A 27655-nucleotide genomic window follows, 5' to 3' on the forward strand; every position below is an offset into this window, starting at 1 on the left:
AAGTAATATGGCTCCATAGAACACAGTACCAAAACAATGTCCAGATGTTCAACTCACAATGGGAATTAATTTGAAAAGGAAAAAGAGATTGCACTCTCAAAGTAATATCCAGACGATAGGATAGCACCTTTCATTGGGTGGTTATTACATTTACATATTTTTTTCATATGCTGTCATTACTTCTAAACAGACTCCTGAGTTTCCAGGAAATATGCTAAATTAAGACATAAAAATAGAGTAAAAAAATCAATATGTAGCTATAAAACCTCCCAGAAATGCTTATTGAGATGGACAAAGGCTTTCTTTCTCTGGACAAAACTTTTCTAAAGGTGTGGGTCGAACAGTTTACAGTACATTAATATAAATGCCAGAAATGTATAAACCCAATGAGCACAGCTTACACTTTTTTTTCCTTCTCTTTTTGGCTGCATGGTGTAGTGCAATCACAAGGAACGCAGCATACATGAGCTAACATGTTTCCATGCTCACAACGGTTGCTAACCCATTGCTAAAAGTGACAGGTTGTTGGGCCTTTATGTACCAGTCTATTAACGTAAGTATATCCAGCTCTCATCTCCCTGTCTGTGCACATTTTCAGCCTGCCACAGAAAAGTTGTCTGGCAAACCTGGGAACAATTAATATTTTAGTCTAAACTGATATTTATAGAAATACCCTCCAGGCCTTTTCCTCATAGGTTATTTAATTAATATCTGACTGCAGCCCTAACATGGACGCGGTTTCCTGCGGGAAATGTACAATGCCTTTAGAAAGTATTCTCACCCCTTGACTTTTTCCACATTTTCTTGTGTTACAAAGTGGGATTACAATTGATTTAATTGTATTTTTTTGTCAACAATCTACACAAAATACTCTGTAATATCAAAGTGGGAGAACATTAGATGTTTTAAATATATAAATGGAAAATAAACATTAGATACAGTGAGTATTCAACCCCCTGACTCAGTACATGTTAGAATCACCTTTGGCAGTTATTACAGCTGTGAGTCTTTCTGTGTAAGTCTCTAAGAGCTTTGTACACCTGGATTGTACAATATTTGCCAATTATTCTTTTTTAAATTCTTCAAACTCTGTCAAGTTGGTTGTTGATCATTGCTAGACAGCCATTTTCAAGTCTTGCCATAGATTTTCAAGCCAATTTAAGTCAAAACTGTAACTAGGCTGCTCAGGAACATTCAATGTCATCTTGGTAAGTAACTCCAGTGTATATTTGGCCTTGAGTTTTAGGTTATTGTCCTGCTGAAAGGTGGATTTTTCTCCCAGTGTTTCTTTTATCCTAAAAACTCCCTTGCCGATGACAAGCATACCCATAACATGATGCAGCAACCACCATGCTTGAAAAATAGAATATTATTATTCTGTACAAGCTTCAGTCTTTTCACTCTGTCATTTAGGTTAGTATTGTGGAGTATCTACAATGTTGTTGATCTCTCCTCAGTTTTCTCCTATCACAACCATTTAACTCTGTAACTGGTTTAAAATCACCATTGGCCTAATGGTGAAATCCCTGAGTGGTTTCCTTCCTTTCCGTCAACTGAGTTAGGAAGGACACCTGTATCTGTGTAGTGACTGGGTTTATTGATACACCATCCAAAGTGTAATTAATAACTTCACTATACTCAAAGGGATATTCAATGTCCGCCAGGGCATTGAAACTGGGTCGTGGATGGGTATTCCAGCATGACAATGACCCAAAACACACGGCCAAGGCAACAAAGGAGTGGCTCAAGAAGAAGCACATTAAGGTCCTGGAGTGGCCTAGCCAGTCTCCAGACCTTAATCCCATAGAAAGTCTGTGGAGGGAGCTGAAGGTTCGAGTTGCCAAACGTCAGCCTCGAAACCTTAATGACTTGGAGAAGATCTGCAAAGAGGAGTAGGACAAAATCCCTCCTGAGATGTGTGCAAACCTGGTGGCCAACTACAAGAAACGTCTGACCTCTGTCATTGCCAACAAGGGTTTTGCTACCAAGTACTAAGTCATGTTTTGCAGAGGGGTCAAATACTTATTTCCCTCATTAAAATGCAAATCAATTTATAACATTTTAAAAATGGGTTTTTCTGGATTTTTTTGTTGTTATTTTGTCTCTCACTGTTCAAATAAACATACCATTAAAATTATAGACTGATCATGTCTTTGTCAGTGGGCAAACGTACAAAATCAGCAGGGGATCAAATACTTTTTTCCCTCAATGTATTATATATTTTATAACTTATTAGGCCCATGTTTGATTCACTAATGTACCTCTGACTGTCTGTCTCAATGTAATTGTTGTTATCCTTTGACAATGTTAATATTAACTTTGCACTTTCAACTCCAACGTATGTAGAGATTAATCCACTTTAAACCCAACCATTATGGATCAGTTCAGTTGGTCACAAACAACAACATGGTCCTGTGACACGCTCCTAAGTTAACGTTGTACTTTCTAACTATCTAAATCTATATCTTTATCTTGTTTTTGTAGAGATTATTCCACTTAAAGGGATTGGATGAGTTGGTCACAAATGGGAGCATTGTCCTTTGACACGCTCCCACCAATGAATTCTAATTTACAGGATTTTACTTTGTTAACTTTGCACTATAAAAACATTCCCAACATATCTTATGTCTTATTTTAGTCATGAATTCACATAAAGTGATCAGCTGAGTTGGTCACAAATGGGAGCATGGTCTTGTGACACGTTCCTACTGTCTCCTACCGTTGATTCCTAATTAAAAGGATATGGTTCATGACAGGGTGGAAGAAGTCCCTCATTGAGGAGCGAGGCACCAACTGTCAACACTAATGCATGTATAACACTCCCCTAGATCGAGGCAGAGCAGGGTAAGATGTGTTGGGGGTAGCTCCAGGGAAGCAACACCCGAGACCTAGCCCATTCACACTTCTCATCTCCATTACCCACTGAAATCTAATTAGTTGTTTCAGGCACCGCTGTGTTTTTACTTGCTGCTGTTGTAATATTTTACAGTCTTTTACGGTGACAACCATTCGTAGTTACCCATGTACCAACTTTGGTTGTAGTCACTGTAGGTCTACCAACTTTTACGGCTATTCCATTTGGAATTAATTTAGGTCATCTTTACAATTTCTCTCATTTCTGCTGTATTAATTTGAGTTTCGGATCATAGAAAAGCTATGCACGAGTAAAGCAAAGTACAGTACAGTATGTAGCACAGGTACAGTATGTGCCTGCAACATGTTGAAGTGAATAGGTTCCGTGCAGTACAGTTTCCTGAAAAGAGAATGATTGTCGATTAGTCACAGTACATCTATGTATATGCTATTTGAGGTGATCTGGAACATGCTCATTATTACACCTTCATTCTAAAATATCCACTACAGACCAGACCAAGATTCACTTTTCGATTGAAAAATGGTGTAGGCCTAACTAGCCTAATTAAAGTTATGTGGTGTAGCAGTTGTGTGTGCAGGCCCTACTTTCTTTCTACAAGTTTTCTTTGGCCCAGCACCTCCTAACAATTGATATGCGTTTTTCTTAGACTATTATGTCCTGAAATATCCAACAGGGACAGTTAGAGGAAGATGGCGGTGTGCTGAAACACAAATGCTCTGTCTCCTGGTGTCAGCTATGTCCCCCCAATTACTTCCTATCCAAAACGGTCTTTGTTCCTGCCTAAACTAAGCTCAATTCCACTTATTTATGGGGGATGTTCTGCCTACACACTGTCCCTCACTGCACTAAGCTTTTCATTTCAGTACTGTCAGATTTATTATACTGGTGGTTGCAAAGCTACCATCAGAGAGGAAAAAAGTTGTTTGCTCACCATCACTGCTTCAACAGAAGTGTTCTAGCTGCCCATTCGTTGAGCATCATTTAAAAAGGGATTACCCACGCAAATGAACCCCTATCCCTTTAAATGGGTTGAAAGTTCAGCAGCAGCTGAGTTCTTCTCTGCTAATTACAGCTAAAGGACAGCTAAATGAAACAGCAAATTAGAGACATTTAGAGACATCAGCTGCTTAATATGATTCACACCCAATTTCCCACACCCAAAAGTCTCTTTTCTCTAGCTGCAGCTTTTTCAGCCTCTACTTTGAACTCTGATAGACGATGCATGTAATATTCCTTGAAGACCTGATTCTAAAGGGTGTAGGCTACTGCATACATTTCAGGATTTAAGTTGACTTTAGGTGGCCGCTCGTAGAATTCAGCTAAATCTGAGGCTGCCTGCTGCCACTTATCATACATTTCTTGGTGTTGTGGCCGTTAACTAAGGTTGTCCAGTGGGTCCAGTGGCAGTACAATAAATGTGCTACATTGAACTTTGATAGGCAGATCATGCTGGCTAGCTAAACCTTATCTTTTTATAGTATGGCTAGCTAGCCACCTGACTAACACACTAGCTTGTCAGCTAACACAATGCTACCAAAGTTACATCAGAAAATGGTGCATCATTGGTGATTCCAAACATACAGTGGGGAGAACAAGTATTTGATATACTGCCGATTTTGCAGGTTTTCCTACTTACAAAGCATGTAGAGGTCTGTAATTTTTATCATAGGTACACTTCAACTGTGAGAGACGGAATCTAAAACAAAAATCCAGAAAATCACATTGTATGATTTTTAAGTAATTAATTTGCATTTTATTGCATGACATAAGTATTTGATACATCAGAAAAGTAGAACTTAATATTTGGTACAGAAACCTTTGTTTGCAATTACAGAGATCATACGTTTCCTGTAGGTCTTGACCAGGTTTGCACACACTGCAGCAGGGATTTTGGCCCACTCCTCCATACAGACCTTCTCCAGATCCTTCAGGTTTCGGGGCTGTCGCTGGGCAATACGGACTTTCAGCTACCTCCAAAGATTTTCTATTGGGTTCAGGTCTGGAGACTGGCTAGGTCACTCCAGGACCTTGAGATGCTTCTTACGGAGCCACTCCTTAGTTGCCCTGGCTGTGTGTTTCGGGTCGTTGTCATGCTGGAAGACCCAGCCACGACTCCATCTTCAATGCTCTTACTGAGGGAAGGAGGTTGTTGGCCAAGATCTTGCGATACATGGCCCCATCCATCCTCCCCTCAATACGGTGCAGTTGTCCTGTCCCCTTTGCAGAAAAGCATCCCCAAAGAATGATGTTTCCACCTCCATGCTTCACAGTTGGGATGGTGTTCTTGGGGTTGTACTCATCCTTCTTCTTCCTCCAAACACGGCGAGTGGAGTTTAGACCAAAAAGCTATATTTTTGTCTCATCAGACCACATGACCTTCTCCCATTCCTCCTCTGGATCATCCAGATGGTCATTGGCAAACTTCAGACGTGCCTGGACATGCGCTGGCTTGAGCAGGGGGACCTTGCGTGCGCTGCAGGATATTATTTCATGACGGCATAGTGTGTTACTAATGGTTTTCTTTGAGACTGTGGTCCCAGCTCTCTTCAGGTCATTCACCAGGTCCTGCTGTGTAGTTCTAGGCTGATCCTTCACCTTCCTCATGATCATTGATGCCCCACGAGTTGAGATCTTGCATGGAGCCCCAGACCGAGGGTGACTGACCGTCATCTTGAACTTCTTCCATTTTCGAATAATTGCGCCAACAGTTGTTGCCTTCTCACCAAGCTGCTTGCCTATTGTCCTGTAGCCCATCCCAGCCTTGTGCAGGTCTACAATTTTATCCCTGATGTCCTTACACAGCTCTCTGGTCTTGGCCATTGTGGAGAGGTTGGAGTCTGTTTGATTGAGTGTGTGGATAGGTGTCTTTTATACAGGTAATGAGTTCAAACAGGTGCAGTTAATACAGGTAATGAGTGGAGAACAGGAGGGCTTCTTAAAGAAAAATGAACAGGTCTGTGAGAGTCGGAATTTTTACTGGTTGGTAGGTGATCAAATACTTATGTCATGCAATAAAATGCAAATGAATTACTTAAAAATCATACAATGTGATTTTCTGGATTTTTGTTTTAGATTCCGTCTCTCATAGTTGAAGTGTACCTATGATAAAAATGACAGACCTCTACATGCTTTGTAAGTAGGAAATCATGCAAAATCGGCAGTGTATCAAATACTTGTTCTCCCCACTGTACCTCGAACCATGAACTAAAGGAAACCCAAAAGAGTCTATTAATTTACATTCTCAGATACTGAAGTTGGACAGAATTGTATCACTGTGTTGTTAGGTTAGTGCAACAAAGGCCTTGCGTTCTTCCCTTACCCCAGGCAAGAGTGAGAGCTGTGAGCCTATGCGAATATTAAGGGTAGATGGTCATTCATGGGAACAGGATGTGGAATGATCACAAGACCCACCTTATCTGAACTAAGGGCTGATTTGACTTCAAAGGTCCATTCACAGTGGGTGGTATTTCTGGTTCTGAAGACTGGGTCTGCTTCCACTTCTCCACTCTGGACTGTTATCACAAAGTTTGTGTCCCAAATGGCATCCTATTCCATATATACTGCACTACTTTTGACCAGGGCCTATAAGGCTCTATATGGGAAATAGGGTGCCATATGGGATGCAACCCTACACTGTTCAAATACCTCTGGTCCAAACCATGAAGGCATCGGCAGCCCCATGTTTTATTCAAATTTGTAATTTAATTTAAAAAATATGACCAATAGCTATGAAATTTGTCCTTGTGTGTGTGCACTTATGTAAACTCAAAGTTAAACTAAGCAGTGTTTTTGAAAACCATCAGCAAAGGCGGGTATAGGCTGTTGGGATATTTATTAATAACTCTGAGAACTGATTGTAACTTTCGTGTTCCTCAGAGAATATAAAATGCTTATAAACAGTAAATAAATTCAAACAAAATGAATGAGAGCTTATGGCAAATTGCTTTTCAAAACAAATGAAAGACACACGCAGGAATTGTCAAGAGCGAATGAATAAGCCCAAAGCTATTCAAACGTATAAACACATAATTAAAATGCATAAAAGACACTCATCATTTTTCACAATAACTCTACAAATACTTTTCCTTTTCTCTGTCTTACGCTTTCTTCCAATATACTCTGCAGGAATATACGGATGTAATGGAAGGTATTGGTACAGTGCCTTGCAAAAGTATTCATCCCCCTTGGAGTTTTTCCTATTTTGTTGCATTACAACCTGTAATTTAAATGGATTTTTATTCAGATTTCATGTAATGGACACACACACAATAGACCAAATTGGTTAAGTGAAATGAAAAAAATAACTTGTTTCAAAAGATTATATAAAATAAATAACGGAAAAGTGGTGCGTGCATATGTATTCACCTCCTTTGCTATGAAGCCCCTAAATAAGATCTAGTGCAACCAATTGCCTTCAGAAGTCACATAATTAGTTAAATAAAGTCCACCTGTGTGCAATCTAAGTGTCACATGATCTGTCAAATGATCTCAGTATATATTTGTAAGTCGCTCTGGATAAGAGCGTCTGCTAAATGACGTAAATGTAAATATATATATACACCTGTTCTGAAAGGCCCCAGAGTCTGCAATACCACTAAGCAAGGGGCCCCACCAATAAGCAAGGGGCACCACCAAGCAAGCGGCACCATGAAGACCAAGGAGCTCTCCAAACAGGTCAGGGACAAAGTTGTGAAGAAGTACAGATCAGGGTTGGGTTATAAAAAAATATCAGAAACTTTGAACATCACACGGAGTACCATTAAATAAATTATTAAAATGTTTTAAGAATATGGCACCACAACAAACCTGCCAAGAGAGGGCCGCCCACCAAAACTCACGGACCAGACAAGGAGGGCATTAATCAGAGAGGCAACAAAGAAACCAAAGATAACCCTGAAGGAGCTGCAAAGCTCCACAGCGGAGTTTGGAGTATCTGTCCATAGGACCACTTTAAGCCGTACACTCCACAGAGCTGGGCTTTACGGAAGAGTGGCCAGAAAAACGCCATTGCTTAAAGATAAAAATAAGCAAACACGTTTGGTGTTCGCCAAAAGGCATGTGGGAGACTCCCCAAACATATGGAAGAAGGTACTAAAATGAGCTTTTTGGCCAACAAGAAAAATGCTATGTCTGGTGCAAACCCAACACCTCTCATCACCCTGAGAACACCATCCCCACAGTGAAGCATGGTGGTGGCAGCATCATGCTGTGGGGATGTTTTTCATCGGCTGGGACTGGGAAACTGGTCAGAATTGAAGGAAGGATGGATGGCGCTAAATACAGGGAAATTCTTGAGGGAAACCTGTTTCAGTCTTCCAAAGATTTGAGACTGGGACGGAGGTTCACCTTCCAGCAGGACAATGACCCTAAGCATACTGCTAAAGCAACACTTGAGTGGTTTAAGCGAAAACATTTAAATGTCTTGGAATGGCCTAGTCAAAGCCCAGACCTCAATCCAATTGAGAATCTGTGGTATGACTTAAAGATTGCTGTACACCAGCGGAACCCATCCAACTTGAAGGAGCTGGAGCAGTTTTGCGTTGAAGAATGTGCAAAAATCCCAGTGGCTAGATATGGCAAGCTTATAGAGACATACCCCAAGAGACTTGCAGCTGTAATTGCTGCAAAAGGTGGCTCTACAAAGTATTGACTTTGGGGGGTGAATAGTTATGCACGCTCAAGTTTTCAGTTTTTTTGTGTTATTTCTTGTTTGTTTAACCCCAAACATTATTTTGCATCTTCAAAGTGGTAGGCATGTTGTGTAAATCAAATGATACAAACCCCAAAAAAATCCATTTTAATTCCAGGTTGCAAGGCAATAAAATTGGAAAAATGCCAAGGGGGGTGAATACTTTCGCAAGCCACTGTATACAGTACAGGACTGTATGGCGTAATGGATGATAAATAACAGGGTGGAAAATAAACAAAGGAATCAATGTTCATTTTCTATCTATGTTAAATGTCTGCAGCTGTTGCCCTATCCCTCTTTTATTTGTCTAAGAGAGTAAATGGCATTGATTGATATCCTTGACATCTCTGCAAATGAGTTCATGACACACTGGCGTAACGCAGATTCTCTGGACCCCCGCAAGGTCAGAGTTCTGCCCCCCCCCCCCCCATTTGTTTTATTTTTATAATAATAATCGAATGTGTTACCCAGACAGCCACGGTAGTCACAAAGTATAAACTACCGATCGCTGTCCATAATGCTGAAATTGCGAAATGTCTATGCGGCTGCCTATTGAATCGATGATAGGCTTTCTGTGGTACCAGGGCATGTAGCCTATAGCTTTGTTTAGCTAATGGATATATGTTTATTGGTAGGACTATTTGGTCGTCATTCTCATGTTAAGCCTAACATTTCACGAAGCTATACATGGTGTCGCAATGCTGACATTTAGACTGCTGGCTGGCGGCAATAATGTAATTACTTCAAACAATGCAGATTGTAAAAAATAATTTTGGATGCAACAGCATACTAATCAGCTACCAATATATTTTTTATATACTGTACAACTGTCCTGTGTAGCGTACCTGAACCTGCATGGCATAAGCAATCCTCTTGCTCTCTCCCAGCTTGGATATAAAGTTGTGGTGCATCAAACCAGTCTATTAATGCCAAATAATACAGTCAGTCCACCCTCAAAACACTAGCTTACTAGGAATCGTTTCATTATGCAGTGTAGCCTACTATCTACAGCTACAGTATATACAGTAATAAACTGCTATTTAGCTGCTATTTATACATGTTTTATAAAAATTCAACATCAAATAGTCTAACAAGTCTTCTGAAGTATCCCTTACTGCGTCTCTCTCTACTACTTAGAGGGCTATAGTAGCTACAGCCCGACTGTTTTCTATACTAAGTATTGACAACCCAGACAGTCTTTTCTCAGATATTGGGCATGATATGTCCATTACGCTGCACACAATTTAAACTTAGTCTTGAATGATGCATGCCAAGATATACCAGAGATAAGGGACTGTTGCTTTTGCAACCACACAACTCAAAAACCCGGTTCACCAGTATGAACGAAATCACAAAACACTTTTTTTTGTTAAAGCCCTCAAGAAACGTTGTCCACTAAAGATGACAATCTGTTTGCATCAGCTTTGTCTGTCCAGTATCCAGACGACCTGTCCCCAGAGCTTCCTATACAATTCATCTCTTTCCGTAAAGTGTTGAGGCCAAAGCTGTTGCAGAACCAACCCAGCCAGCAACTGCTTATTTGAAGCACCACTCCCTTCTGCCCAGTTTCCCTGATGTTGCTACGGCAATCAAGCTGTTTTTAACCATCCCTGTAACTGTCGCTTCTGCGGAGAGATCGTTTTCTAAACTAAAACTAATAATGGACTACCTAAGAAGCATTAGACCTCAGTCTGATATGTGCTTTTGAACACCTGATTAAGGTCCACGTTGCACTGGTGCCGTTGTAGACTTGACCACAGCATTTTTTTCACTGATATCCCAAATATCCCACTTTCAATCAGTTCAATCATTAATTTTTCGAGGCCTGAGGCACTTTAATCAGTCACATTCTTGAAGCCCAAGAAACAACACTTAGTTTCCTAGTATATATGGAAATTAAAAAGGTTTATGAATAAGTTATTGGAGGGTTACTGTCAAAATGATGTATACCAGAGCTCGTGGGCCCCCCCTCCTTGGCTGCGGAGGTGTCCGGTATGCCAGTGTCATGACAACGCTGAGAAGGATGAGTTCTACTCCTCTCTTCCTTTGTGGTTTATAGTGTTATTGATCCAAGCCTCATACCAGCCGTCTCTCCAACACATTGCTATTACTGCTGCTGCCTTTTGACTAACCCAGATTTGTCTGTTTTTGATGCTCCTATTCTCAAAAAAAGATTTTTCTAGTGTCATAAGTGAGCATTTAGTAAAACATATATCTATTCTCTTCTATCCTTAATTTATCCAAAGGCAGATATGAAGTATGTTTATAGTTTTTCCCAATTGTTTACACACTAAAACTGTCCCATGAGGCACAATGACCCAAACCTGTAACTCATTTAGCAGAACCAGACACCAAATCTCATGTTTTGCTTTACACAAACATTTGGCAAAACACAACACACAATTCTCTACCTTTGGCACCTTCACAACTAAAATCTCTTGTGTGCCAATTAAAAGCAACACTGTTCAACAAGCTAGGCTCAATTACCAATTGATCACTTTCACTCTTCACATGGACAAACACTAATTTTGTAAATGTTGACTTTGCAACCAGACCTTTGGTATAAATTAAAATGGCCACAGGTGAGTACTCCTGTGTTTGAAGAACAATGGAAGTAAACTTGGCAGAGAAAGGTAGAGGTGGAGGTGGAGGAAGAGCAAGAACAAGGAGAGTAATCTCTGATGAAATTCGGGCGACTGTGATGGACCCTGTGGTCAACAATGGTTTGATCTTGAGAAGGGCAGAGAGTGAAGCCCAATCTGAGCCTCTTCACCGTAGCAACCATCATCCGGACGTTTCAAAATGAGAATAGGTATGTACTACAGACACTGGACCTATCTACTACTTTTATTACTTGACAGTAGTACAACATAAAGTAAATAAAGACTGTAGATTATGTAAGGGGAAACAAAGTAAATGTTTAATGTATTACTGTATGTATGAAATTGGGAGCTATACAACTTTGTAACATGTTTATCTTGTATACTGTATTACTGTAGTGTTTACTGTACTGTATGCTATTTTGTTTTTGTAGAACTGAAAGACGACCACCACGTGGTGGTAGAACGCGTCTATATACAGACGAACAGGAGGCTGCCATTGTGCAAATGGTAGTTGAAAATAATGCCATAAGACTGCGGGAAATCCAACAACATATTATTGAATATCGTGCTATCTTCCATAACATCAGTGAGCTTTTCAACCATAGCCCGCATCCTCCATTTGTGTTCCTTTCTTGTTTGAGTACACACAAGCAATATACAGTATAACAACAAAATCTTAGTCTTTACACTGAAATAAGTTCTGATAGTAGTGTTTTGAATATGTAAGATTAGTGTGATCTCGGTTGTCACTAAGTTAGATTAATTTGATATGTGTGCAGTGGCGGCTCCTGAAAAATTCTCAGGGGGGGCAATTTTTCTGATGATTTAGGTGACCTACACACATTTAAAAAAAGATATGTCCAGCAACAACATGAAGACAGGGGCAGCATATAAGTCAATGCCAGAAGCATTTATTGACTGATCTCAAAAGTGTTGGCTTACAAAAGCAAAATAAGTTATCACAGTAAAAATAATCAAGGGTGTTCTTTCACATTCCTCAACACTGCATAAACAATATGCATTTCCATAAACAAATGAAATATCAGCTGAAAATACAGCATCTTGGTATTTGTTCAGATTGCAGGATCAACAAGAGCTTTTACCACATTTTTTGCCTCATGGTTGAATTGGAAATATGTGCACCTGAGCATAATTCACAACAAGCAAGCAGGAGCTTTTGATAGAGGCTACTGAAAACATTGATGCAAGTTATTGGTAATAAGAAATTTGTATAGACTTCCATATTCTGCCCTCTTGTATATACAGTGGGGAAAAAAAGTATTTAGTCAGCCACCAATTGTGCAAGTTCTCCCACTTAAAAAGATGAGAGTGGCCTGTAATTTTCATCATAGGTACACGTCAACTATGACAGACAAATTGAGATTTTTTTTCTCCAGAAAATCACATTGTAGGATTTTTCATGAATTTATTTGCAAATTATGGTGGAAAATAAGTATTTGGTCACCTACAAACAAGCAAGATTTCTGGCTCTCACAGACCTGTAACTTCTTCTTTAAGAGGCTCCTCTGTCCTCCACTCGTTACCTGTATTAATGGCACCTGTTTGAACTTGTTATCAGTATAAAAGACACCTGTCCACAACCTCAAACAGTCACACTCCAAACTCCACTATGGCCAAGACCAAAGAGCTGTCAAATGACACCAGAAACAAAATTGTAGACCTGCACCAGGCTGGGAAGACTGAATCTGCAATAGGTAAGCAGCTTGGTTTGAAGAAATCAACTGTGGGAGCAATTATTAGGAAATGGAAGACATACAAGACCACTGATAATCTCCCTCGATCTGAGGCTCCACGCAAGATCTCAACCTGTGGGGTCAAAACGATCACAAGAAACCAAAAATCCCTGAACCACACGGGGGGACCTAGTGAATGACCTGCAGAGAGCTGGGACCAAAGTAACAAAGACTACCATCAGTAACACACTACGCCGCCAGGGACTCAAATCCTGCAGTGCCAGACGTGTCCCCCTGCTTAAGCCAGTACATGTCCAGGCCTGTCTGAAGTTTGCTAGAGTGCATTTGGATGATCCAGAAGAGGATTGGGAGAATGTCATATGGTCAGATGAAACCAAAATAGAACTTTTGGTAAAAACTCAACTTGTCGTGTTTGGAGGACAAAGAATGCTGAGTTGCATCCAAAGAACACCATACCTACTGTGAAGCATGGGGGGTGGAAACATCATGCTTTGGGGCTGTTTTTCTGCAAAGGGACCAGGACGACTGATCCGTGTAAAGGAAAGAATGAATGGGGCCATGTATCGTGAGATTTTGAGTGAAAACCTCCTTCCATCAGCAAGGGCATTGAAGATGAAACGTGGCTGGGTCTTTCAGCATGACAATGATCCCAAACACACCGCCCGGGCAACGAAGGAGTGGCTTCGTAAGAAGCATTTCAAGGTCCTGGAGTGGCCTAGCAAGTCTCCAGATCTCAACCCCATAGAAAATCTTTGGAGGGAGTTGAAAGTCTGTGTTGCCCAGCGACAGCCCCAAAACATCACTGTTCTAGAGGAGATCTGCATGGAGGAATGGGCCAAAATACCAGCAACAGTGTGTGAAAACCTTGTGAAGACTTACAGAAAACGTTTGACCTGTGTCATTGCCAACAAAGGGTATATAACAAAGTATTGAGAAACGTTTGTTATTGACCAAATACTTATTTTCCACCATAATTTGCAAATAAATTCATTAAAAATCCTACAATGTGATTTTCTGGAAAACAAATTCTCATTTTGTCTGTCATAGTTAACGTGTACCTTTGATGAAAATTACAGGCCTCTCTCATCTTTTTAAGTGGGAGAACTTGCACAATTGGTGGCTGACTAAATACTTTTTTCCCCCACTGTATTTGTGAAAATGAACAGTGATAGACATTTTGCCTGAAAACAGAATTTGAAAATAATTTCTAGAAAAGGTAAACACAGCTATCTGTATGGCTTTGTAAAAATGAACAACCATATTCTGGCCAATTGTATAGATTTGTAAATATGAACAACCATATTCTGGCCAATTGTATAGATTTGTAAAAATGAACATGAACAGATTATTTTTTTTTTTTTACTTTTTTTAAAATGAAAAATAACTATTTTAAACAACATCAACTGTGAACTGATTTGGGCGTGTGTGTTAAAGAGACAGACAGGGAGGGACAAAGAGAGAGAGAGGCTACATTACTTGTACTGAAACTGTTCTCTTCTCTCTTTCAATGCAGCAAAGCGGTCAATGACTTTCTCATTGAAATCAGGCATGCTGAGGACTAGTTCCCTCTCCATGGAAAGCATGGCCAGTGCATTCAGACGTTCCTGGCCCATTGAATTTCGCAGGAATGTCTTAACTCTTGTCAAAGTTGAGAAACATCTCTCAGCTTCAGCTGTTGTCATGGGAGTAGTTATGAGGATGTTCAACAGAGTCACAGTCTCAGAGAACGTCTCCTGGAGGTTGTAGCTCATGAGAACCTGGTACAGTGCCAGTGCACCACAGTTTGACTTTCTCGTCGTTGGCAAAAATACCGTTCAGTCTCTCCAAAAGCACACTGGCGATTGAGACTGAGGTTGATTCCGAGATGGGAAGGAACTCAAAAAAGCGCTCCTGCACTTTGTGGTTGCTATCTATGTACCTCAGCACAAGCACCAGCTGTGTCTGTGTAGAAACGTCCGTGGTCCGTCAGCTTGGATAGCTACGAAGTTCGCCGACTTCACCTCCTCCACAATATGTTCCCTCATGACCGCTAGCATACACTCCAGTAGCTCGTTTTGAATGGTCTTTGATGTGAACTTCTTTCAAAGAGACAATCGAGTTGCACTGAACGTTAGCCATCTTGATAGTAGTACGTGAATTGATTGACGCTGCTACCCGCTCTTTTCTTAGTTACGTTCATGGTTATGTTACGTATGACGAAAGCGCGTAAGTGCAAGCCCTCAGAAACCCATAGAGATTGTATTGAAAGCTCTGATATTTGAAAAAAATTTTTTTTACATGAGAGTCTATGAGAGACTTCTGGGGCGATTTTCAACCTGACTGAAATCGCCCCAAAAGGGGGGGCATTTGAAGCACGACATTAGCCTGATTGGACATTTAGTGGCAGATCAGACGTCTAGATTAGAACACTGATAACTACTGTTGCCGTGATATAATTGATTAGAAAAAAAATCCCTTCCTTTTCCCGTTTGGCAGTGCGTCGCCCATATCGCCCTAATGAACACACCGCCCCTGTATGTGTGTGTCTCATTTGTTTGCAGAGTTTCATTTTGAGCAGGGAGAACATGATTTTGATTGCTGTGTTTTATTCTTGCAAGATGTCTGTGGGGTTTGGGGAAATTGGCTAACAGTTTTGTGTTTAGAGTTTTGAGTACCTGAGATGTAGTTTCAGCAAACGTGTGTTAACAATTGGGAATAACTGTAATATGCCAGTGTATTTTTTTATCTGACTTACTTTAAGACATTTCTCTATTTCATTTAAATAAAACATATGGTAATGTTGAATATGGTAATTCATGTACCCAGTATGATTGGCCATTCATGTAACTGTCTGTCTTTGATTGTGTTTATGTGGATGTGTCCCTCCCTGCGCACTAAAATATCTACAGTGCCTTGCAAAAGTATTCATACCCCTTGGATTTCTTCAAATTTGTATTATATTACAAAGTGGGATTAGAATTGATTATTTCTAAAAATTAAAAAAAAATAATTCAACTATCTACTCAAAATACACTGTAATGTCAAATTGAAAGATTTTTCTGTTTTGTTTTTGATTAATAAAAATGAGAACTAAAATATAGTCATTGCATAAGTATTCAGCCCCTTTGTTTAGGCAAGCCTAAATTAGTTCAGGAGTAAACTTTGGCTTAACAAATCACATAATAAGTTACATGGACTCTCTCTGTGTAAAATAATAGGGGTTGACATGATTTTTTAATGAGTAAACCTTCCTCTGTCCTCAATACATACAACATCTGTAAGGTCCCTCAGTCAAGTGTTGAATTTCAAGCACAGATTCAACTACAAAGACCAGGGAGCTTTTCGAAAGCCTCATAAAGAAGGGCAGTGATTGGTAGATGGATAACATTAACAAATCAGACATTGAATATCTCTTTAAGCATGGTCAATTTAATAATTATGCTGTGGATTATGTATTAAACCACCCAGAAACATCAAATGTACAGTCATCCTTCTGAACTGAGCTGCAGGACAGGAATGAAACTGCTCAGTTACAGAGTTCAATGACTGTGATGGGAGAAAACTGAGGATGGATCAACAACATTGTAGTGACTCCACAATAATGACTTAAATGACAGCGTGAAAAGAAGAATACAAATATAACAAAACATGCATCTTGCATGCAACAAGGCAATGAAGTAAAACTGCCAAAAGAATGTGGCAAAGAAATTAACTTTATGTCCTGAATGCAAAGCCTTATGTTTGGGGCAAATCAAGCACAACACATCACTGAGTAACTGCCTCCTTATTTTCAAGCATGGTGGTGGCTGCATCATGGTGTGGGTATGCTTGACATCGACAAATACTGGGCAGTTTTTCAGGATGTGATGGAGCTAAGCACAGGCAAAATCCTAGAGGAAACCCTGCTTCAGTCTGCTTTACACCAGACACTGGAAGAAGAATTCATCTTTCAGTAGGATAATAACCTATAACACAAGGCCAAATCTGCATTGGAGTTGCTTACCAAGAAGACAGTGAAAGTTCTTGAGTGGCCAAATTACAATTTTGACTTAATCTGCCTGAAAATCTATGGCAAGACTTGAAAATTGCTGTCTAGCCATGATCCCCAACATCCTGACAGAGCTTGAACAATAATGGAAAAGAAAAATGGGCTAATATTGCACAATCCAGGTGTGTAAAGCTCTTAGAGACTTACCCAAGAAGACTGACAGCTGTAATCGCTGCCAAAGGTGTTCCTAACATGTTTTGACTCAGGCAACTGAATACTTATGCAACAACTATATCTTAGTTACTTAAAAAACATTTTTTGATTCCACTTTGACATTACAGAGTAGTTTTTGTATATTGTTGACAAACAATTTCAATTCAATCAATTTTAATCCCACTTTGTAACACAATAAAATGAATAATTTTGCATGGCACTGTATGTCCCTGTTCCTGTCTTCCATGTCATCAGCAGCACCAGCCACCTGCGGCCATGTTTCCTCTCTCATCTCATCATCACCCCCATTCCATCACTATTAAAAGCATTGGCTTGTGGGCATGGGAAGGGCCAAAAGCCATTGTAATTATTTTAATTAGTCTTAGTGGCAATCAAGAGCTAACCTTTCAGACTGCACCATCCCTTCAGGGGCGTTTGTGTGGGGGGAGGCTTTGCAGGGAGGCTGTGTGTGTGTGTGTACATGTTTGAATGTGCGCACGTGTGTGTGTGTGTACGTGCATGAATACATGCTTGTGTGTGTGTGTCTGAGGCAGAGGGTGCGTCAGGTGAAGGCATCTCAGACAGTGGTTGTGACTGGTCACGTCAGTCCTCTGCACACACACAGGGTATTAATAATCTAATTCTCTCATCACCTAACATCAACCAACCGCATGTCATAAAGTTGGATATAACCACAGCTCCGCTCCCAACCTGCTCCGCTGTGAGTTCAGTTGTAATAATAAAAATAATTATAAAAAATGATTTTTATAGAGCCAAATATGCTCAAAAAGAATGCAGCAATAAGATAAAAAAAGAAAACAACAACAACAACAACAACAACAACAACAAAATAAGGGATAAGGTGGAACAGAGGCAGGAGTAAACAAATAAGGAAACTGTCACAACTTCCGCCGAGGCTGCCTCCCCTCCTTGTTCGGGCAGGTTTCGGCGTTCGGCGTCACCGGCTTACTAGCTACTGCCGATCCATTTATCATCACTCCATTTGTCTTGTCTTCAATCACACACACCTGGTCCTTATTCCCTCATTAGTCATTGTATAAGTGTGCCCTCTGCTTCCTTGTCTGTGTGGGTGATTGTTTATGGTGGAGGTTAGTGAAGCTCGGTGGAGCTCGTGTATTTTGTATCGATGGGAGTATTTCCTGTGTGCCTTGTATTTTCCAGTGCGCCTGTTTTGTGCCCTGGAGTGTGTTTGACGCATTTCTGCGTAAACCTGTATTTTGCGGATTAAAACCTGTTATTCTGTGATTTACCCTCCTGCGCCTGACTCCTTCAACACCACCTCATCACAGAACCACCCACCCGCTATGGAGTCAGCGGGAGAGACGCGCATGCCTGGAGTCATGGAACGGGTCCAGGAGCATTCAACTATGCCACCCAGCTTGGGTGAAGCGATGGATCGAGTTCTTCAGGTCGTCCAACGCCTGGAGAGAAGAGAGCCCAATCCATCGAGACCAGCTGGTCAACCGGATCCCGCCAGCTACACCCCAGCACCCGGAGGGATCCAGATATCCCGACCACGGGAGTTCGACGGGACAGCTGCGCTGTGCCAAAGATTCCTTCTCCAACTGGAGCTCTACTTCTCCAGCATCCGGCCGGTCCCATCGGAGCGGGAAATGGTGTCCGCCCTCGTCTCCTGCCTCTCTGGGAAAGCCCTGGAGTGGGCCAACGCGGTGTGGAACGAAGGAGGAGCCGCGTTGGAGAACTACGGGGAGTTCGCTCGCCTCTTCCGGGCGGTCTTCAATCACCAGCCCGAGGGTCGAGAGGCGGGCGAGCAGCTGGTCCACCTGAGGCAGGGGACGAGGACTGCACAGGACTTCGCATAGGAGTTTCGAACTCTGGCAGCTGGGTCCGGGTGGAACGAGCGGGCCCTGATCGACCATTTCCGGTGCCATCTGCGAGAGGACGTCCGACGGGAGCTAGCCTGCCGTGACACCATGTTGTCCTTCTCGCAACTGGTGGACATGGCCATTTGTTTGGACAACCTGCTGGCAACCAGAGGACGTCCTGGAGGAGGTCTGCCCATTTCCATCCCGGCCGACTCGGATCCAGAACCGATGGAGATGGGTGGAACCGCCAGCCGATAGAGCGGAGGACGACAGCGCCAGTGCCACACTGGTGGCTCAAAGGGACATTTCAACACACGTTTTCGTCAACGTTCTTCTGGGTTTGGAGGCGGAAGCCAGGGCACTTTCGCATCACCCCAGGTATCGAACACCCACACTCATTCAGAGCCCTCTGCTGCGCACTGTAAAATACACATCTCCTTTCCTGAGCACATGGTAGTTCCCCAGTGTAAGGCGCTAGTCGATTCAGGCGCAGCTGGGAACTTTATGGACAGGGCATTTGCACACCGCATAGGCATTCCATTGATTCCCCTATCCATTCTACACCCCATCAGAGCACTTGATAGTCGACCATTAGGGTCCGGGTTGGTTAAGGAAGTTACTGCACCAGTCACCATGATTACCCAGGAGACTCATTGTGAGCAGGTTACTTTTTCCATTATTGAGTCTACTGCTTTCCCTGTGGTATTAGGTATCCCTTGGCTAGCACTCCACAACCCCACCTTCTCATGGCCGCAGAGGGTTCTCACTGGGTGGTCGCGAGAGTGTCAGGGTAGGTGTCTAGGTGTTTCCATTGGTGCAACCACAGTGGAAAGACCAGACAGTACCTCCACCGTGCGCATTCCCCCTGAATACCTCGATCTGACGCAAGCGTTCTCTAAAACGCAAGCGACTAAATTACCACCTCATCGGGCGGGGGATTGCGCGATAAACCTCTGGGTAGACGCTGTACCTCCCAGGAGTCATATATACCCCCTGTCACAGGCTGAAACGGTGGCTATGGAAACATATGTCACCGAATCCCTGCGCCAGGGGTATATACGTCCCTCCACTTCACCCGCCTCCTCTAGTTTCTTCTTTGTGAAGAAGAAGGACGGAGGTCTGCGCCCGTGCGTTGATTATCGACCACTGAACAGGGAGACAATAAGATTTAGTTATCCTCTCCCCCTCATTCCTTCAGTGATTGAATCTATGCATGGGGCGCGCTTCTTCACCAAATTAGATCTCAGGAGTGCGTACAACCTGGTGCGTATCCGAGAGGGAGATGAGTGGAAGAAAGCATTCAGCACAACCACGGGGCATTATGAATACCTGGTGATGCCCTATGGTTTGATGAATGCTCCCTCAGTTTTCCAGTCCTTTGTGAACCAGGTGTTTCAGGACATGTTTGGTCGCGGTGTAGTGGTCTATATCGATGACATCCTGGTTTATTCCGCTACGTGTGCCAAGCATGTGTCCCTGGTTCGCAACATGCTGGCCCGACTGTTGGAAAATGACCTTTATGCTAAGGCAGAGAAGTGTATGTTTTTCCAGCAGTCCGTCTCCTTCCTTGGATACCGCATTTCCAGCTCAGGTGTGGAGATGTAGGGAGATCGCATTTAAGCTGTGCGTAATTGGCCGACTCCAACCACGTTTAAGGAGGTACAGCGCTTCCTTGGCTTTGCCAACTACTATCGGAGGTTTATCCGGGGCTTTGGCAAGGTCGCAGCACCCATTACCTCCCTGTTGAAGGGTGTGTCGTCCCAGCGCTGGTCTGCTGAGGCTGACCTTCAGCAAACTGCGGGGTCTGTTCACCTCAGCCCCAGTACTGGCCCACCCCGATTCATCACTACCGTTCGTAGTGGAGGTGGATGCGTCCAAGGTTGGGATTGAGCTGTCCTGTCTCAACGCTTGGGTACGCCACCCAAGCTCCGCCCCTGTGCGTTCTTCTCGAAGAAGCTCAGCATGGTGGAGCAGAACTACGGCGTTGGTGATCGGGAGCTGTTGGCTGTTGTCCGAGCCTTGACCGTGTGGAGGCACTGGCTCGAGGGGGCAAAACAACCTTTCCTCCTCTGGACGGACCACCGTAACCTGGAGTACATCCGGGCATTGAGGAGGCTGAATCCTCGCCAGGCCAGGTGGGCCCTGTTCTTCACCTGGTTTGATTTCACTCTATCATACATCCCGGGTACGAAGAACGTGAAGGCAGATGCACTGTCCTGGCTGTATGACACAGAAGAGAGGCCCAGCGACAACACCCCTATACTGCCGGCCTCCTGCATTGTGGTGCCGGTAGTATGGGCGATGGACGCGGATATAGAGCAGGCATTACGCACGGATCCCTCTCCACCTCAGTGTCCAGATGGGCTACAGTACGTGCCTGCTCTTATCTGTGACCATCTGATCTACTGGGCACACACGTCAGCCTCCTCTGGTCACCCAGGTATCGGCCATACAGTGCGCTGCCTGACCGTGAAATACTGGTGGCCTACCTTGGCTAAGGACGTGAGGGTGTATGTCTCCTCCTGCTCAGTGTGCGCCCAGAGTAAGGCACCTAGGCACTTCCCAGCTGGTAAGTTACAACCTTTACCAGTTCCACAACGACCATGGTCTCACCTAAGTGTTGATTTTCTAACTGATCTTCCCCTCTCCCAAGGTAACACCACCATCCTGGTCGTTGTGGACCGCTTTTATAAAGCCTGCCGCCTCCTTCCTCTGCCCGGTCTCCCCACGGCTCTGCAAACTGCGAAGGCCCTGTTTACACATGTCTTCCGGCACTACGGGTGTTATGATGAGTTTCTAGGGTATCAAGTGATTACGAATGTAAGGATGTACTTAGACACTTTTGATGGGGATTTCATATTAGTATTTAATATGTACATGGTTAGTTATAACAGAATATCCACTCTCTCTACACTGTTAAAAGTCTCTCCACAAACATCTGGTAATCATCATGGGCACTCCCATTCTTTGATGTTATTACTCTTTTCCTCAAGTCAGTATATCCTGTCCATCAATCATGCTATCATAAACATCAGTAATCTCCTTTGACATAACGGAATGTAGACTCCGTGGCCCCTAACCACTTATCTAGTAACTCTAACCTGGTCCCCACTATGACATGACATCATTACACTATAAAAACCTCATATCAACGGGGTACCAGAGGATATATTGTCTGACCGAGGTCCCCAGTTCACGTCCAAGGTCTGGAAGGCGTTCATGGAACATCTGGGGGTCTCGGTCAGCCTGACCTCTGGGTTCCACCCCGAGAGTAATGGGCAGGTGGAACGGGTAAATCAGGACGTGGGTAGGTTCCTGCGGTCCTACTCCCAGAACCGGCCGGGGGAGTGATTGGTGTTCTTGCCATGGGCAGAATATGCTCAGAACTCTCTCCGCCACTCCTCCACTAACCTAACGCCTTTCCAGTGTGTTCTAGGTTACCAACCGGTTCTGGCACCAGAGCCAGACCGAGGCTCCTGCGGTGGATGACTGGTTTCGGCGCGCGGAGGAGATGTGGGATGCTGCCCACGTTCACCTCCAACGCGCCGTGCATCGTCAGAAGGCCAACGCTGACCGCCACCGCAGTGAGGCCCCCGTCTTTGTACCGGGGGATCGGGTCTGGCTCTCGACCCGGAATCTGCCCCTCTGCCTGGCCTGCCGGAAGCTGAGCCCGCGGTTTGTGGGGCCGTTTAAAGTCCTGAGGAGAGTCAACGAGGTCACTTGTAGGTTATTACTTCCCCCTGATTACCGTATTAACCCCTCGTTTCATGTCTCTCCTCAGGCCGGTGGTAGCTGGTCCGCTCTAGAGTCTGAGGTGCAGGAGGTCCCTCCACCTCCTCTGGACATCGAGGGGGCCCCGGCGTACTCTGTCCGTTCCATCCTGGATTCGAGGCATCGGATGGGGGGCCTTCAGTACCTCGTGGAGTGGGAGGGGTACGGTCCGGAGGAACGGTGCTGGGTCCCGGTGAGGGATATCCTCGATCCCTCTATGTTACGGGATTTCCACCGTCGCCATCCGGCTCGCCCTGCTCCGCGTCCTCCTGGCCGTCAGCACGCTGCTGGAGCCGCGCGTCAAGGTGGGGGTACTGTCACGACTTCCGCCGAGGCTGCCTCCCCTCCTTGTTCGGGCAGGTTTCGGCGTTCGGCGTCACCGGCTTACTAGCTACTGCCGATCCATTTATCATCACTACATTTGTCTTGTCTTCAATCACACACACCTGGTCCTTATTCCCTCATTAGTCATTGTATAAGTGTTCCCTCTGCTTCCTTGTCTGTGTGGGTGATTGTTTATTGTGGAGGTTAGTGAAGCTCGGTGGAGCTCGTGTATTTTGTATCGACGGGAGTATTTCCCGTGTGCCTTGTATTTTCCAGTGCGCCTGTTTTGTGCCCTGGAGTGTGTTTGACGCATTTCTGCGTAAACCTGTATTTTGCAGATTAAAGCCTGTTATTCTGTGATTGACCCTCCTGCGCCTGACTCCTTCAACACCACCTCATCACGGAAACCATTTCCAGCCAAACAAAATTGGATGTCATTGTCAAACACAAGCATTTCGATTGTTTTGGCCGACGGAATGCAGAAATGTCCCATTCCAAGAAGAAGACGAGGAACAGGCGTAAATTCGCTAGTGTATATCGAACAAGATATTTTCACTCAGGTACATTTAGTTTTTACTTCATCTCATTGCCACAGGGGACAGAGAACTGATGGGCTGCACCTGTATGACATGCACATGCAGCTATTAGTTCATATAATGTTATTATAAGTGAAGTAATACAGCATCAGCTGATTTCAGCTAAAATGATGCAAAGCACTGCCAAACTGATGATTTCATTCTCCCACAACAGCAATTTCATAGCAGCGAAGTCAGACGCAAATTGGCTATTCGTTTATTTCATCAAAAATAGCTCCCAATTTCCATAACCTGTCAAATATTAAGTAGTTTCCCTCAGGGAACGTTCCACTCTATAATTGTGTGATAATCAATAAAAATGTAGGGTGTTTACAAATTATTGAGGCACCAGACTTTTATGGAAGCCAATCATAACGTTGTTGTCTATGACCGGCTAATGGTACAACCAGTCATGGAGTAGGCCTGCAGATGCATAGAATAGAGGTAATGCATTCTAGGCAGAGCTATAGCAGAAAGTCAGCATAAGGTGCCTCGAGCATACTGATATTTCTGTCTGTGACTCGTCATCAGGGTTGTCATCTATCCCCAATGGAACAATGACATATTAGTGCTATTAAAGTGAACAAGTTATGTTACTTTGAGGTGCAGCTCTACTAAAGGGACTCTGATCCATTATTCATAAATTACAGCTATAATAAACTTCAAAGGTGTTCAAGCTGGAGCGGATTTCAATTCAACCATTATTTCCTAGATCCTTCTTTTTCATTTCAAAGCTGGTTGTTCCAACTTCACGTATTGGTCTTAAGTTGTTTAGAGGCCTTTTAGTGGAAACAGAACAACACACAATGCCCATCAATGTTCTATCTATAGTCTGCAGTAACTCACAGATAGGCCTCTGATAGGACGATGTCCTCTGAATGCCCTGTGGAAACCACAACGTAGCATTTTTCTCTGCTCCATGTTACCCCATCCTCTTGTAAAGATAGCACATAGCATACAGTAAAGCACTGCCACTTCACACATGCAGTTGGGAAACACTACTGTGAGTAATGTGTGAAAATAGTACAGATTTATTGAGGAGCTAGGCTTGGTATTCCAACACAGCCTCAAGACTCTCAGTCTGTACCTTAGAAGGTGAACCATATGCATTAATGCAGCATACAGTGCATTCGGAAAGTATTCAGACCCCTTCCCTTTTTCCACATTTTGTTACGTTACAGCCTTATTCTAAAATGGATTAAATAAAATGTATCCTCATCAATTTAAACACAATACCCCATAATGACAAAGCGAAAACAGGTTTTTCTATTTTTCTTCCAAATGTATTACAAATTAAAACCAGAAATACATTATTTACATAAGTATTCAGACCCTTTGCTATGAGACTCGAAATTGAGCTCAGGTGCATCCTGTTTCCATTGATCATCCTTGAGATGTTTCTACAACTTGATTGGAGTCCACCTGTGGTAAATTCAATTCATTGGACATTATTTGGAAAACCACAACCTGTATATATAAGGTCCCATAGTTGACAGTGCATGTCAGAGCAAAAACCAAGCCATGAGGTTGAAGGAATTGTCCGTAGAGCTACGAGACAGGGTTGTTTCGAGGCACATATCTGGGGAAGGGTACCAAAAATATTCTGCAGCATTGAAGGTCCCCAAGAACACAGTGCCCTCCATCATTCTTAAATGGAAGAAGTTTGAAACCACCAAGACTCTTCCTAGAGCTGGCTGCCTGGCCAAACTGAGCAATCGGGGGAGAAGGGCCTTGGTCAGGGAGGTGACCAAGAACCCGATGGTCACTCTGACAGAGCTCCAGAGTTCCTCTGTGTAGATGGGAGAACATTCTAGAAGGACAACCATCTCTGCAGCACTCCACCAATCAGGCCTTTATGGTAGAGTGACCAGACGGAAGCCACTCCTCAGTATAAGGCACAGGACAGCCCACTTTGAGTTTGTCAAAAGGCACCTAAAGGACTCTCAAACCATGAAAAACAAGATTTTCTGGTCTGATGAAACCAAGATTGAATTATTTGGCCTGAATGCCAAGCGTCACGTCTGGAGGAAACCTGGCACCATCCCTACAGTGAAGCATGGTGGTGGCATCATCATGCTGTGGGGATGTTTTTCAGCGGCAGGGACGGGGAGACTAGTCAGGATCGAGGGAAAGATGAACGGAGCCCTCAGGACCTCAGACTGGGGCAAAGGTATCCCTTCCAACAGGACAACGTCCTTAAGCACACAGCCAAGACAACGCAGGTGTGGCTTCAGGACAAGTCTCTGAATGTCCTTGAGTGGCCCAGCCAGAGCCCGGACTTGAACCCGATCGAACATCTCTGGAGACACCTGAAAATAGCTGTGTAGCGACGCTCCCTATCCAACCTGACAGAGTTTGAGAGGAGAAGAATGGGAGAAACTCCCCAAATACAGGTGTGCCAAGCTTGTAGCGTCATACCCAAGAAGACTCGAAGGCTGTAATCACTGCCAAAGGTGCTTCAACAAATTACTGAGTAAAGGGTCGGAATACTTATGTAAACATTTCTAAAAACCTGTTTTTGCTTTGTCATTAAGGGGTATTGGGTATAGATTGATGAGGGAAAAAAACTATTTCATCAATTTTAGAATAAGGCTGTAACGTAACAGAATGTTGAAAAAGTCAAGGGGTCTGAATACTTTCCGAATGCACTGTTTATCCTAGAAAGCTGTTTGTGTCACTGTAATTACACTAGCTATCATTTCGAGTCACTTTTATGAAGATCAAGCCCTGCTACAGCTGACAGTTTACATCATTATACATGGCTAAAAACCACAATTTATCAGGCTAATGTTCATGAAGTTTCTAATCGTCACAAAACCCCATGTGGCTCACGAATGTGTATTACATGGTTAAATGATTAAACGATGATTGACTCATTAGCCAACAGCTGAAAACAACTGATCGAAAGTTCTATCCTCTGTAGCATCTCTAAGCTACAGCATGTTTGAGGCTTTACTGGCTGGTACTGTAGATCACATGAGGTTGGTTGCACCTTAATTAGGGAGAACAGGCTCATGGTAATGACTGGAGCGGAATTAGTGGAATGGTATCAATGATATCAAACACATGGTTTGATGCCATTCCATTTGCTCTGTTTCAGCCATTATTATGAGCGATCCTCCCCTCAGCAGCCTCCACTGCTGTAGATATACAGGTGACTGTCAAAATAAAGGAAACACTTAAATAAATAAGGGATACAAAGTATATTGAAGCAGGTGCTTCCACACAGGTGTGGTTCCTGAGTTAATTAAGCAATTCATGTTCATAGTCATGTATAAAAATGCCCAGTTGCCCATTATTCTGGCTACTATGTCCAGAAGAAGACTTGTCAGTGACTTTGAAAGCGCAGTCTCAAAGGAGCATATTGGGTTTAAAATGTGTGTGTGTGTGTGCATGTGCATGTGTGTGTGTGTGTGTAAATCACCGGATCTAAACCCAATTGAACACTTACGGGAGATTCTGGAGCGGCGGCTGAGACAGCATTTTCCACCACCATCAACAAAACCCCAAATTATGGAATTTCTCCTGGAAGAATGGTGTTGCATCCCTCCAATAGAGTTCCAGACACTTGTAGAATCTATGCCAGGGCGCATTGAAGCTGTTCTGGTGTCTCGTGGTGGCCCAACGTCCTATTAAGACACTATGTTGATGTTTCCTTTATTTTGGCAGTTACCTGTATCTGCCTATCAAAACATAATTGAACACCGACAAACTGTATATTAATAAGCAATTACATCGTTGCAAGTAGAAATCAGTTTCACCCTGTAATGCTATTTCCATTTTTATTGAATCAAAACAAATAACATTCAGCAGATTGTTGTGGAACATTGTGCTGATTCTCGAGGACGAGAAAGTTTTGTTCCCCTTCTAAGATTACTTTTTGATATTCGCCTCTGCATTCATTTACATGACAAATTACACATTTCATGGCATTAATTAACTCATCAAACAATGAGTGAGTGACATTGGTGTTCAAAATTCCAACTGAAGTCATATCACTTTCCCATGCATCATTTTATGAGAAAAAAAACACTCCTCTAGCAAAGTCTGCCTTTATCAAATACCAAACATATTGC

This window comes from Coregonus clupeaformis, chromosome 35 (assembly GCF_020615455.1).
Source record: "Coregonus clupeaformis isolate EN_2021a chromosome 35, ASM2061545v1, whole genome shotgun sequence".
Classification (NCBI taxonomy): domain Eukaryota; kingdom Metazoa; phylum Chordata; class Actinopteri; order Salmoniformes; family Salmonidae; genus Coregonus; species Coregonus clupeaformis.